General features: G+C 38.5%; 1 protein-coding gene across 5 annotated transcripts in view; it reads left to right on the top strand.

Moving 5' to 3' along the window:
- grip2b (glutamate receptor interacting protein 2b) overlaps nucleotides 1–15,413 on the top strand; it is a 260,488-nt gene that overhangs the window by 173,223 nt on the left and 71,852 nt on the right. The window lies entirely within an intron of this gene.

The raw sequence follows: 15,413 nt of genomic DNA on the forward strand, positions 1-15,413 counted from the left end.
CATACCACATCACAGACAGAGAAATTGTTAAAATTGTCTTGTTATTCTAAAAATTGAATATGCTCAGTAATGTCATACTCAGAAATTGTTGAAAGTCTGTTGAAAAGCAGCTGAAATGACACAACCCTCCACTGAGCACTCACCTGCTGTTCAGCACACTCACAGCGGCACCATGCTGGTCGTGGGAGCTGGAGATCCCATCCAGGTGTAACTGGAAGATTGAATCTAAGATAAATAGTCAGTGACATCCATCCACATCCATGCATTTTTTTTTTGTCATATGATTTGACTTTTATTTATTTGAATAAAAATTTCAGGTCAAATATATACACTGAATGTGATTTAATGCAATCTCAGGCACATGCCTGATCTGCGCCGTGAAGATGGATATCTGTTTTTTTCCAAACTCCTTAAGATTTTATATTAAAAACTAAACTGCTCACATTGACCACGGCAGGTCAAAACCTGTGATCTCTTTATTTTTCTCTTTTGTATTCCATTAAAGGTGGTGGATATTTACAGAAAGAAAGTAATCAGGTGAAATGGTAACTAAATGGTAGTTTTGTGAGCAAAATATTAAAAGGTTAATTAATTGAAACCCAAAGAAACATGGTCTAATTACTAAAGTCAATCTTTTAAACCCCAGCATAAGTTAGAATATGTGCGAAAGACGCTGACTGTGGTCAGCTTAATTTCACACTGGTTACAATTAGGACTGAAATAAACTGTTAGATTAGCCTGTTTTCATTTTAGCCACGCACACAATACACGTCTAACGGTTACTGAACTCTCACTCTTTTTCCCCGCACCAAAATATGTTTTATTGATGATTAGTAGAGTTGACTAAGGGATCCTATGGCTTCCCCACTTCAAAATGCCACCCATCTGTCAGGAACAAGCTGTGTAAGGACTGTCAGTTCCCAAATCTTGGCAGACTTGATGAGAAGTAGTTTCAGGTTGCACTTCAGGGACAAACAAACAAAGCTGTATCTATTTCTGATGTATACATAATTCCACAATTTTGTTGTACGTGTACAATGACAATACAGGGTTATTCTATTCTATTCTATTCTTTAATATCAGTAGTTTTGCCTGTTTTGTGCATGATACCAGGACACAAGTGCTAAGAAAAAAAAAAGTAAAGCATGATACATGGCAAACATTAAGGTAATAAAACTGAGGCCAGAAAAGAGAGATGGGAGAAACAAAAAAGGAAATAAAGGCGATAAATAAAGAATAGAAAAACAGAAATAAGGGTCCAAGACAATAGAATAGAGGGTAAAATAGAAGAGAATGGGTGACGCCAAAAAAGGGTCTAAATACCAAAGGGAGGGGGGGTAGTCTGAAGAACATGAGCAAGATAAAAGAGCAAGAAAGAGGGAAGGAAAACAAAATAAGACAGAAATGAAAGGTACCAATGGCAGGTTGTGTTGCATGTTAGGGTAAAGAATGAAGCACTGACAAGTGCCAGTGTTGTTTGGTGGTATAAGGCAGATAAGGGCCTGGGCTGACGTTTTCAAGAAGCACTTTCAGAAACCTTTTCAAAACCGTTGTTTGGCCTTTCTCAGCTCCCTGAGTTGGCTGCCAGTGACAACAATAACACCACAAAATAATAAAAAAAATGTACAGCCTACAAACAAAGCAAAAACGAGAGACAGCAAGAGGGAGACAACGAGAAACAAAGACAGAGGTTTCACACTTTTGATACTATGGCCTCATTATTTCAAGGCATGGTTGCAAGAGACCATGGGCAGAAATATTTCAAAAGAACATAGAAAAAGAGAAAGTGAATGGCAGGGGCATTTTTATTACTGCTCATGAGTAAGACAGTTGATGTTTTGAACATATTTAGAGATGTCGCTCATGCTAACATCAACGGTTAACACTAAGTTTACCTTGGAGACCTTGGAGGATGAGTAGATTTGTAGAGTAAGCTCATATCAATATATACATTTTTATGTAATTAGTGCTGAATTGTATATATTAGATTACATATTATGTTTTTTTTTTCATCTGTCATTTTTTTGCAATAAGACAGTGATTTTCATAGAAGTTAAATGGGAACATGTTTTGGTTGTTTAAACAAATAAAAAAGCTTTCATCTGCTATTTGGGCTCGCCCTTGTAGAGTCCTTTAAGTAATACAGGACTATATGACTATTATATGACTAATGTGACTATTTCTTCCATGCAAGACAACAAGCAACATTTCTATTTTTTTCCATAGTCACTATATATGTTTTCCAATGATGCATTCCTGTCATTTTAAACACAAATGCATAAAACACAAATGCTGAAAGATCTTGGGAGTTGAGTATCTGGGCAGTAAAAAAGAATGTGGTTGACTGCTAATGATCTTGGTTTCCACTGACCTTTGCTATATGCACGTGATTTTCCACTGAACAAATTGTGTAATGGAGTTAAGATTTTCATCATGAATGTTTCATTCATTAAGATTGCATGTGTGATTTAAGTGTTCCTTGAGTTATTTTGAGCAGTTTAGAATAGTAACATATGAATACTATACAAATATAATACTGAGATAATAAATATGCCAGCTAGCATTAGTGGAAAAATAGACTTAAAGAAACTTCTGATTAATTTAAAACACAACTTTCTTCAAGTTATTATTGCTCTCTGCATAAAATATCCACCTAGAAAAAACATTGCTACTTCTGGGTTTAACCTAAATTGGAAACATGAGCACTGCAAAAGGAGAGAGAGGAAAAGGGGCACAATAAAAAAGGATGAGCACAGGGAGGAATGAAGAGTGAATTATGAGAGGACTGACAGGTAGGGAAGCTGGCACGCCAGAAAGCTGTGATTCCATAGAGGAAGAGCAGAAAACAGATTTGGGGTTAATTTGCATTTCAGACTCGCCTGACTCCTAGGCTGCGATGCCAGAAATCTGCTGATTTGCACTCTCCTCCTCTCTTCTATCTCTCTGTCTCATTTTTATCTCTATCTCAATTTTCACTATTTTCTTGATTTACTGTCACTTACTGTCACTTATGTCACAAGCTGTAATAGCTGATTCTTTTGATTAATTTGAGCCTGTGAGTGTAATGAAATTTGTTGAAAATCCAGTTGCCTAATTTAAAGTGATTACCACTTAGTGCGCTATTCAATACCTGAAGGAAAAATATCTTTATTAATGGACTGCTAAAGTGAACTCACTGTACTGAATCACTATTGTCCCCTTCAGCTCATTTATAGTTCAGACTATGTTTTCCCACCTCTCTCTCACTGCTGGAGGACAACAATGCATATGTGTGGTGAATGCAGATGCAGTTTTAAGGGTTTCCCATTCTTCATTCAAATAGTCCAATTAGTGGCTAGCATATATATATATTTAGAAATATATTAGAGCTGCAGCAATCTATCGATTACATTGATTAATTGAGTAATCGGATTAAAGAAAATACTTTTGTCTTGTTAATGAGCAATGATAAATATTCACCAGAGAAAAAAAACACAGGTCTTTCAGAATGAACTGCTCATTGGTTTCTTAATTTAAAATTGCAGTGTTTTTAAGTTTAACCCTTTAACCCCTATAATCTTAAGCATGCCGCCTGGAATTATTTTGTTGTTTTAGCTGTAGAAGTCTCAAAAAGAATGCTGCGAGTATGCACTTTTGCCCCTATTTTCAGGACTACTTCTTTCAACATCTGGTACTTGTTTTGCCTTTCTGTATACTATGAGTGTGTAATTGGGGAATAATAACAGAAAAATACAACAAACAAAAATTGGAATTTGACAGGTTTTTAATAAATAAGGCATTGAAAATTTATATTAAAAAAAGCTTTAGAATTACAATTTTAAGTTTGAACTATAAAACACTTAACAACAATGAGTTGTTAAGTGACAAACTCTGTCCCTATAATTTGCTTTGGGGGTCTCTTTTTCTAAGTAAGACCAGGCGTTTTCAGCCCCTAGTGGTACACCAGAAAGCAGTTCCTTTCAAATTGTAGGCAGAGGCCTACATTGCACTACTGGCACTTTCAAGGAGTGCTTCTCTTGCAGACAGTGTACTGCTTCCTCCCATGCTTGCTCTCTGCCTTTTTCTCACATCTCCTGGAAAGTGTCCTTGACTTATGGACTCAGGCCTAGCACAAAATGAACACCTAGGAGGTGTGCGGAGAGCTCCTCCTGGAAGGCCTGGTGAGTCTTGTGTTTCTGCTGCCTGCTGATAACCAATTCTTTGTGAATAATAAAGCTACTGGTTACTGGAATGTCCAGAAGACACTGGGCATTTGTGTTTGCGCAAAAAGCGTTTTAGGACATTGTCGTCAAATAAATTTGAGAAGATTTCACCTGATTATTGTGCAGCAATGAGTGGAGATTGAACATTGGAAGTTCTTTTTGGTCTGAATCTTGGAGGTTGACGGACAGCATCAACCCGTTCTGCCTCTGGCTGTTTCATAGAAAATCTGTAAAAATAACCCCAAACTAAACCCTCTGATTGTATGTACTTCCCATATTGAAATTACATTTTTAAAGAAAACAATTTCTTAAACACAAAAAATATATAAATAATATCTAGTACAGTCAAAGGTCAAAGTCAAATAAAATAAGATATAAACGCAATCTAAACTAAAGCATAAAAAATGATCTTTTTGTCTTCTTGGAAAGCTTTCTTACATTAATAGGAGGTAAGTATTGTACTGTATTGTATTCTTTATTTATTTTTTAGATGGATCTGAGCTGCTGTTTTGTTTTGTGCTTAGTTCTCAGTCTGTTTGCTTGTTTTTGTTTTTGCTTTGTTTTTGGGTTGTTTGTTTATTGCTTTGTGGGGGGGAGGGGGTTGTTTGCTTTTTTTGTTTGTTTTTTTTATGCCCTGAACTGTACACTTTATTATGTTATGTAATTATGTACTATTTGTGAAAATGGAAAAACTCATCATATATATATATATATACAGATGTTATGATGGTGCAGACATTAATTAATATTAATAATAATGCAGTGTCCAACTTAACAACCCTCAGGTCAGTTTAATGGCCAATGTACATTTTTACTGGCTTGTGAAAAAAGCTTTAATTTTTATATTTTTAAATATGAATGTACCTTAATTCATAAAATAGTTTATATCATCTCACTTTTAATCTGAAAAACATTATGAAAGCCTTGAAGTTAATATGGTCTAATACACCCGATGCCCCCCTTTAGACTCAACCCTGTTTGCTGCAGGTATTGCTTCCATGCAAAATTGGACGGCTGCTGTCAGCCTTCAGTAAGCAGTGTAATTTAAACTTGGTATCAGCCTAGGTTAACACGTTATCTGCATATTTTAATACACCTTCTGGAGGCTTACTGTTGATTTTTTGCTGTGTAAAAGAAACAGCAGTGGATGGAGGAGCTAAAAAGTTAGCCTTTCTTCACATCTGTGTTTAACTGTGCCAGCATCATCATCACTGTTGCCGTTGTGTTATCAATATTTTTGTTTAAAACTGGTAGCTACATGGGCTTAATTTTTTTCGAAATTTTTATTCATAGGCCGCTTGTAACGTATACGTTTGTGTTGCAGGTCTGTTTTTAGTTGCAAATCCAGGTGAGATGTGCATTATACATGGAAGCAAAGAATTTGTGTAGAGAATTTTTAAAATCTAATCAAACTAATTACTCGATAAATTTCTTGATGCATGCTCACTCATCCAGGTAAGTAAAACCCAAAAGGTTGATTCTGTTTATCTGGACGCAGCGTTTTCAGTGGGAGAAACATTTCGTCACTCATCTAAGTGACTTCTTCAGTCTCAGCTGACTGCAGGTTTCCAGCTGGTGAACCAGTTGCTAATGGATGAGACACACCCAAAATGGCTAACTGAAGGCCGGACAGTCCAGATCACCAAGGATCCCCAGAAGGGACTGGTCCCATCAAACTACTGACCAATAACCTGCCTGTCAGGAATCATAGCAGCTAAGATGAACAGGTACATTGTTCAATACATAAGTGGGGACACAGAAAGGAATGGGCAGAAACACTGGACATCAACTACTGGTAGATAGAACAGTTGCTTGAGACTGTAAGACCAGACTGACCAACCTGTACACCACCTGGACTGACTACAAGAAAGCCTACAACTCAATGCAACACACATGGATCCTGGAATGCCTAGAACTGTACAAGATCAACAGGACCCTAAGAGCCTTGACCAGGAAGTCAATGGGAATGTGGTTTAAGCCAGTTGCAAAAGTCCTCATCAATTGGGGGATTTACCAAGGAGATGCTCTGTCCCGACTGCTGTTCTGCATAGACCTGAATCCCCTCAGTCAAATCATTAACAAGACTGGCTATGGACACTGACTATGAAATGGATCAATCATCAGCCAACTACTATACATGGATGACATAAAGCTGTATGCCAGGAGTGAATGAGACATTGATTCACTGATTCACACCACTAGGATCTACAACAGTGACGTTAGACTGTCATTCGAACTAGTAAAGTATAGTCGGATGGTAACAAAGAGAGGGAAGGTAGTCAGGATTGAGGGTATTGGACTACTAGAAGGCAACATTGCAGACTTCGATGACAGCTACGTGGGAATCCTACAGGCAATGGAAAACCAGGAAGAGCCCACTAGAAAAGTTGCAACCACCAGCAGAATGGAAAAGACAAGATCTAGGTACCATGAGACTGTACGCTAAGCGGAAGGAGGGAGGCTGAGTACTAGTGACTGTCAAAACCACTATCCAGAAGAAACAACATAGATCCATGAGTCCATCAGGAAGATAAGCATAACTGATCATGTGCTTAATGAATATCTTAGGCAGCAGAAACCTGAGAAAGAAGAAGAGCAAGATGAGGAACCGTCATTGATGTATAGGTCCCTGGGCGACATGTCTGATAGAAGAAGTGGCTAATCAAGAAATCCTACCAATAGCTGGACAAAGTTGGATTGAAAGAGAGCACAGAGGCGCTTCTCATTGCACCGCAGAAACAAGCTCCAAGCACAATAGTGCACAATAGGTGCAGACTGTACAAAGATGCCCTAATCCAGCTCATACCAGCTAGGTGCAAGATGCTAGCAGGCAGGGCATACACTTTACACCATAACCAAGTGTCTGGCATCGTGCTGAGGAGCATCTGTCCAGAGAATGGCCTGGAAGTCCCAAGGTCAAAATGGGATATGCCCCCTAGGGTGGTTGAATATGACCAAGCTAAAATCCTGTGGGACTTCCAGATACAGACAGACAACCTGGTGATAATAATAATGTATACTTTATTGATCCCCGTGGGGAAATTACTCTCTCTGCATTTAACCCATTCAGTCAGTGAAGCAGTGGGCACTCACTAAGCAGGCGCACCGGTGAGCAGTGTGTAGGGACGGTACCTTGCTCAGGGGTACCTCAGGGTAGCCGTTAAGTGGATTCAAACCCCCAACCTTCTGATCATGGGGCCACCACTCTACCCTACTGAGCGAACCAACTGGACATAGTAGTGGTTGGCAAGCAAAGGAAGATGGTTGTAGCGATAGGTGTAGCTATACCAATTGATAGCGACATCAGGAAGAAAGAACATGAGAAGCTTGAGAAATACAGAGGCTGAGAGAGGAGCTAAAGAAGATGTGAAGAGGATGAAGGCAACACTGATCCCAGTGGTAATCGGAGCATTCTGGATAACATTTTTAGATCTTTGTTCAGAAGAGAGCATTCCTAAGAACAGCAGAGGTAATTTGCAGAACCCTTAAGCTTCCAGGCCTCTGGTAGAGACCTGAATTTGAAGGATAAAGACCGCTCGCGGGGGCAAGTGGGGAATTTTTTTAATACATGGGGCTTCCTTTTTAACCACGCTTATTAGTAGTGCGCAAAACAGATGAGGAAGTCAAGAAGGACAAAACATAATGCATGTTTTTGATGGTACTGGAAAATCGTACCGTGATCAAATGAACTGCAGTGTCACTGACTGAACCAAATGAAGTGATAAGTCAGTAAAGTGATTTCTAAAATTTCATTGAAAGTGGTGCAATAAAATATACTTTAAGTCATTAAAATATATATCTTAACATTTTCCATGTTTCTGTGACGTTTTATTTTATTCTTTTTGTCATATCTTTTTTCTCTCCATCACAAGCTTCTTCCTATTTTTCAAATTGCTACCTCTTGCCGTCTTGCTTTCTCTACTCCTGTATTAATCTTCTGTGTTCCTATTTTCTTCATTTTCCATCTCTAGTGTTGCTCTTAGACAGATTTTTAGTCTCCATCTGTCCTCATTTGTGTCCTGCAGCGTAGAGAGCTATTAGAGTGATAGAATTGAGATGCACAGCAGGGGGAGATATAGACTCAGAGAGAAAGAAAACTGGAATTAAAGAGAGTGAAATGGAGGTACAGGGCTTCAAATGAGAGCAAATGTTAAGCAGACAGATACATTTGATGCTCATAGCAAACACAAAAACAACATTATCTTGAAACTACATTAAAAAGAGAAAATAACGAAACTTACAATGCATCCTGAAGGTTATTCTTTGAGCTTGCACTACTCCACTAAAAACTATTCCTTTACCAAGAACCATGGTAAAAAACCTTAGATATCAAAATTATGTTTCCCAAAGTACATTTCAGCAGAACAAATCAAATTGCTGAGCTTTAAATTGTGTTATGAAAAAAAAAAAAAAAAACTACGTAACATTAAGCAACATGCTCTCCAGCATAAATGGAATTACTTTAACGTGTAGTCTAACTTTTGGTCAAATTAGAAGTTTAGGTGGGTGTATGTTCAATTACCTGCCCTGCTTTTTGTGGCAACATATATTTGTTCTTCATAGCAACAAGCAACAAGCTGCTTTATAGTAGGACAACAAATACCTTAATAGATTAAACAGGCTTTCAACCAGGAACTTTTCACACTTGACCATCTCTATTACACAAGCAAACGGGCATGCTGGCAAAAGTAGTTAACCTTAGTTATTTGAGTCTACCATTTCCGTAAACTCAAATTATTAACTAGCATGTGGTACTCCTGTCCAAGAATGCAGGTGAGATAGCTGACAATTGGATATATGTTTATGTTTCCATGCCCTGTCTTCCTTTAGATACAGATATAAATGTGTTTTCTTAACCAAATACCATTACTGTATGTGTGAATGAGTGGATATGAAGTGACCATTCCATGTATAAAAGTACATGCATGTACAGGCACACACGCGGGTGTGAGATTCCATGTTACGTGTGTCTGTCAGTTTGCATGTTTCCTGCACTGAGCCACAGGAGGCCATCATTTGCCACTTCAAAGTACTTATGCATAATCCTGTGTGGATTCATTTGCACTTGAAACCCACAGATTGAGAGTGAGAGAGAGAAGGAGGGAAAAGCAGACCAGGAGAGGAGAGCGAGTGCAACGCAAGCTGAGGAAAAACTCTGACCATGTGCAACATAAAATGTGCTCTCAAGAGTATCTGGATTGTGTGTGTCTGGAGGAGCAAGATTACATGAGTCATATTCTTGACAATTTTGCCTCCTTCCATCTCCACCTCTCTCTCTCTTTACTATAGCGTGTATGTTCATCTTCCCTTCATGTTTTTTTAATTTTTGGAGGAAATTTTGGGGAAAGCCCTTACAGGGAAGCCCTGGTGGGATCCATTCATACATGGGAAACTAACTAACAGATTGTGCTATACATCACAAATTGAAGCACATTTTTTTTTTAATGTATTTTTTTTAATGTGTTTTACTTTTGTCCATATTTGGTTAGATTTAGGTCAGACCTTTTGGAAACCTTCCTCTAGGGTGTAGCTATTTAGTAACTTAGCCTGCTTGTGTTATATATGGTGAGGAAAACATGATTTGTGGTGTGTATGTTATCTCTTGGTTTTTAAGTGTCTGTCTAGCCATCACAGCTTAATGTCACACCCTCAGGCTATGATGCCCAAGCGTGTTCCCCCCAAGAGTGCAATTTGTTCAACTAGTATGATTGCTACATGCTGCAATACAGCTGGACTTGGACACAGATCACGTAGTGTGATCGCTGCGTGTGTCCCAACACAGATCTTCAATGCTTCCTCAGTGGCAGGTACATCTGTAAAAATGGCTTTGTTAAGTAATTAACAAATACGTGAAAGGACTGTGTGTCATCACTTCTCCAATTAGGCGGTAAAATACAAACAATCATGAAATTCATACTGATTACCAGTGCTTTTAAAAAAGCACATGTCCATGAAAGAGAAAGAGAGCAAGAAAGAAAGACTTTAGGTGCTGAGACAAACTGATGCGTTCACTGAAGGCAGCATGGGTTCAGGCCAGCAGGGGAGTACACACAGTTTTGTTTAAGCACAGTACGAGGCAACTTAGTTTAGTGTGATTTAGTTACATTAGTCTGGGATCTATCTGTTAGTCATTGGCGTTCCTGAAGAGCCAGTAGCTGTCTTGGCTAAGAATTTGCTATAACCTGTTTACAAATGGAGATATTTTTGAAGGAGTTTAAAAAGGTAAATCTTTATCAAACTTCACACTTAAAAAATTTCAATGTGATTTTTGCTCTCAACAATGATAGCATGGCAGCTAAAGAATGCTTAAACGGGTTAGGCCAATAAAAGCTGACTGACTACAAGACAGCTACAAGCAAACATCATGCACTCCTGGTGTATTATGTTGTTTGCATCAAAACTCCTGCGTGACTCATTTATGATTATATATATATATATGAAATTACATTAATATGACTGCTTGTTGGTTGACAGCAGTTTACTCACCTGTTTGCTTTTTTCATGTAGATTGACTTCATTCTGGGGTAAACAAACATATAAATTTAGCGTAAATATGGTACAAGTAACTACACAAGTTAATGTCTCTTGGCACACAGTATTGTGGTTTTCTGTCGCAACAAAACTCTCAATGACTTTTCTTTTTTGTGACAACTGATACACTTTTATGGTGCCCTGTCAGCAGAGCAGTGTGTGTTCATTATTGTGTGTGTGTTTGTACGAGGCTCTGAGTTCAGTTATACTTCAGGACTTTTATTTTATGTCAATCCAGTCTCTGAGTTCTCTAATAATTGTAAAAGTGCCAAAAGTAATCTTCAAAACAGTGACTCATACCAGCCTCACAGCACTTGCTCAACTAAACAGCTACTCTGAGAAAAGAACACAATCATGTTATCCCTGTGACTTCAACCTTGTCTGACAGCTTGTGTGGAACCATACTTCATGGTATGGTTTTATGAGTTTCTTGAAACAAATAGAAAAAAAGATGGGACTTGCTTATCTGTTACAGAATACACCAAAGTTTCTACTTCTGACTTTCGGCACAAACATTTTTACATAAAAAACACATGACGTAATGGCTCATCAAAATGAAACAGATTGGAAAACAAGTCTTAACATTCAGTCTTGGGTGTTGTGACAAGCACAGTATTACAGAGTAGTTATGTCTTCAAAATCTTACAGTTAGGATTAGAGGGTTAATCTCAAGCCATGTTTCTAGAAATGTAGTGTACATGGATGAAGCTTCAGAAGTACAAATGAAGTTTCTATAAATGTAGAACTAAAGATCAAATTGTTACTTGAAAGTGTATGCAATTACTTAAGAATGAGTAAAAGGGCTGAAACCACTGGTGGGCAACACTGGAGTGGATGACGAGCAGAACAAGGCAGGTGTTCGAGCCCAGTGTTTTTTGTTTATTTTATTTTTTTTATATTGAGGAGGAGCAATGCAGTTTAGAAGAACTGCAGTGTCAGTGGTAACCAAAAGCAGGGTTGGCAAGGTTTGACTGGGGCTCTATGCAGCACTTCGTCTCTGGAGACGACAGAGTGCAAAAACTCAGGGAAAGCCTAATCTGCCATATATAGATGGCGATGTTTTCTGAGGTAGTTAAAAGTTAAGAAGCTCCACAGTCGCAAGATGAAAGCTGCCTTGAGATGCTGAAAGCTCTACACATTGTAGGATCCTGTGCGCTTCTTAGTGTGACAGATTTGGAAATTCGTTGCTAAAACTTGGAACTAGGAGAAGCCATGCAATTTCAGTTTATGGTCATGGAACCAAACTGGAACAGCTCTGTATTGTTCCAACATTGCTGGAAATGTCAAAACAGCAAGCTCAAAGTATATATGGTGAAGTTAGCATGTTATATAATCCACCAGGTTAACTGTTCTAGGAACAAAATGTGCACAGTTGTGTGTCTTGCTGGCATCGAGTGCTGAGTGATTTGTAGCTAGACTAGACTGAGCAATGTGACTCAGAACCTCTGCTGATGTAAAGATGTGTGGTTGAGCTGTTTTGGATGAATCTAGGTCACGCTGTTCAGGGCGTGCAACGTTCACAACTAACTAGCCATGAGGGAGAGAGAGAGAGAGAGAGAGCAATAACTACGGTTATTAGTGTCTACCCCCCTCACCCAGCCACCAAATAGATTCATCCATGTTTTTTGTGCTTTCAGAGCATTTGTGAATGCATGTATGTAAAACCATGCCAAATATGCTTGTATTTACTGTATGTGTGTGTGTTTCTCTGCATTGCTTTGATGACTGTAGACAGCAGGAAAACAAAATAACCCTCAGGCAGATAGCTGGAGAGCTGGAGAAAGTAAGAGAAGGAAAATGAGAAGATTGGACGAAAAAAAGGAGAGAGATACATGATCTGAGAAAAGGGACTATAACAGAGAAAAAATAAAGTGTAAGTATGCAGGGGGGGGGGGAACATACATACGAGGTAACAATAAATTGATATGGGACCCTTTATATTTCATTTATTATTTATTCACTATTATTTAGCTTGATTATATTTTCTTTTTCTTTGCCTAAGCACTCGTATTTCTATTTCATAAAGTTTTGCTTTTCATTAACTCAGAATCTTAGAAAAAGCCTGAGGAAATGTTTAAATTTAACATATCTGCACATTTTTTTCTAATTGTTTTGTGGCTGTCTTTCTACAAACTGAACCTAACATGAATGCAGTAACTAACACGTAATCCTAAACAACAAATTTGGGACATTTTTTTTCTCAGTTAGATTTCCGATAGTTTATAACTTGAGTTATATAGCAAGTTAATCTTGTTGAGGGTTGTGACTTTTTGGAAGTATCACAAAAATATGAGTGTAAAAGAGAGGAAGGAGAAGTGGGACGTCTGGAAGGAGTCCTTTCTTGCTCTTTCACTCTAATCACTGCTCACTTCTTTTATACCTCCACACAAACTCACTGCTCTCAAAAATATTTACCTCCCTGTATGTAACTCTGACTTTTAGTCCACACTTTCTTGCATATTAACACTACACACTGCTTGTTGTCATCCCTGTTTGAGGTTATATATGCAATGCCACATATTTACCAGTTAAAAATATAAAGCTTAGGGCGTAGTCCCACACACTGAGTCAATGCTCTTTCTTGGTGAGGAAAAACACAAGATGTCTCTTAAATTCTTCAAATATTAGTATGTTGTGGCCACAGTGATTCTGCTGTGGAAACAAACATAGTTAGAAATGAAGGGTTCAGTGCTACATGTCTCACTGCATATCACTGCTTTTGGTACCTGTTGAAAATCAAGCTTTGGCTGTTTGGCAGAGGTTGAGTCGTAGGGTGGAGGATAGTTCTTTTTGGCCTCATGCTGTGCTACCATCTGCCAGCTCTCCTTTCATGCAATAAAAATGAAAGTAATATTAATGTCTCCAGTCCTAAACATTGTAGATTACTTTGCTACTTTCATTCTACCTCCAGAGGAACTGAAGTCATCTGATTGTAGTTCAGGGAAAAAAAACATACCGTTAATTCACCGTTTTTCCTCTCAGTGGATAATTGAAGAACCTTTGTAACACAATTAACAGCATTGGTTGTCTGATAGGTAACTGTAATGAGATTACAAAGTACAGCACTACAATTGTGAGTTACAGAAAAATGTAATGTGACTAGTAGCATGTTACTTTGTTTGCTGTGTTATACTCAGCACTTTTCATTAGAAGCATATCCCTACCTGTTTAAACTATTGTATGTTCTTTCTCTTTACCTGGCTTTGTTACATCCACATATGTTTTTATATCTATGTCCACAAAAACAAATATTCACGATACAACTGTCTCTCCTCAAAATGACATTGTAGATCAAATAACAAAATAATTGGATTTTGCTTTATTAATGCCTTTAAAATCAGTTGACATTAGTTGACATTATTTTCTTTCTTCTGCGGGAAGATCATGTGTGGTAAAACTCACTCAGAAAAAAAGTAAGTTAAGAATGCATGATAGGCTTTTGGAAGAATCCATCCATCTTGCTACGCGGCCCAGTCGCGGGGGCAGCAGCCTAAGCAGGGAAACCCAGACCTCCCTCTCCCCAGCCACCTCCTCCAGCTTATCCAGGGGAACACCGAGGAGTTCCCAGGCCAGCCAAGAGATACAGTCTCACCAGCATATCCTGGGTCTGCCCCGGGGCCTCCTATTGGTAGGATATGCCCAGATCACCTCACCCAGGAGGCATCCTTATCAGATGCCTGAACCACCTCAACTGCCTCCTTTCGATGTGGAGGAGCAGTGACTCTACTCCTTCCGCATGGCTGAACTTCTCACCCTATCTCTAAGGGATAGGCCAGTCACCCTTCGGAGGAAGCTCATTTCCGCCGCTCGTATCCGCAGTCTCGTTCTTTGGGTCACTTCCCACAGCTCGTGACCATAGGTGAGGGACCGGTACAGCGTCCGCATCATTGCATCTCTCGATCTCCCACTCCCTTTTCCCATCACTTGTGAGCAAGACCCCAAGATACTTAATTCTTAATTCTTCTGTTGGAAGAATTACCCAGCTAACTTCATTTTCTGAGAAGCACCCCAGGCATTAACATTTAGAGATGTAAGTTGATAGGGGTGCTATTTAAAGGCTGGGGAAGCTTCCCTTCCTTTTGGGAGGCAATATAATGTCAAACACTGAAACACTTCATTAGTAAAATTACGTTTTCTAGTAGTTGTGTTTCAAAAATAATTCAAAATATAAAGTCGTGCCGGCATCATGGATATTAAATGGCTCTCCAGATATCTGATTCGTCTCTGGCAGAATGTAACCTGTCAAAGACCTGAAGGATGACTGAGACAAGCTGCAATAGACCAGTAACAAATGATCAAAGAACAAATAGCTTGTATCCTTGCACCAGTACCCCACTCCTAAATTATTGCCTGATCACTTAGAGCTTTTTTACAGGTTCACAAAAATCTTATTGAGTGCCTCAGAATAACTAATCTTAAATGTGTTACTAAACAATGTATTACTGCCCTAAACTGTGTCGAAAATATGACATGGTCTATAAAATTAGGCAATTATAGGAACCAAGCTAACTCAGAGAAAGAACTCTAAATCTAAAACAGGGGTTTATTTTATTTCACCCACCTTTGAAATATATGTGGATGAATAGGCAGAGTCACTGAACTCATACTCTCTCCTGGCATTTCCATAATAGAATGAATTGTTTTTCACTCTCTTTCCTTCTCACCTTATTTTATCTCTTT

This window comes from Pelmatolapia mariae, linkage group LG5 (assembly GCF_036321145.2).
Source record: "Pelmatolapia mariae isolate MD_Pm_ZW linkage group LG5, Pm_UMD_F_2, whole genome shotgun sequence".
Classification (NCBI taxonomy): Eukaryota; Metazoa; Chordata; class Actinopteri; order Cichliformes; family Cichlidae; genus Pelmatolapia; species Pelmatolapia mariae.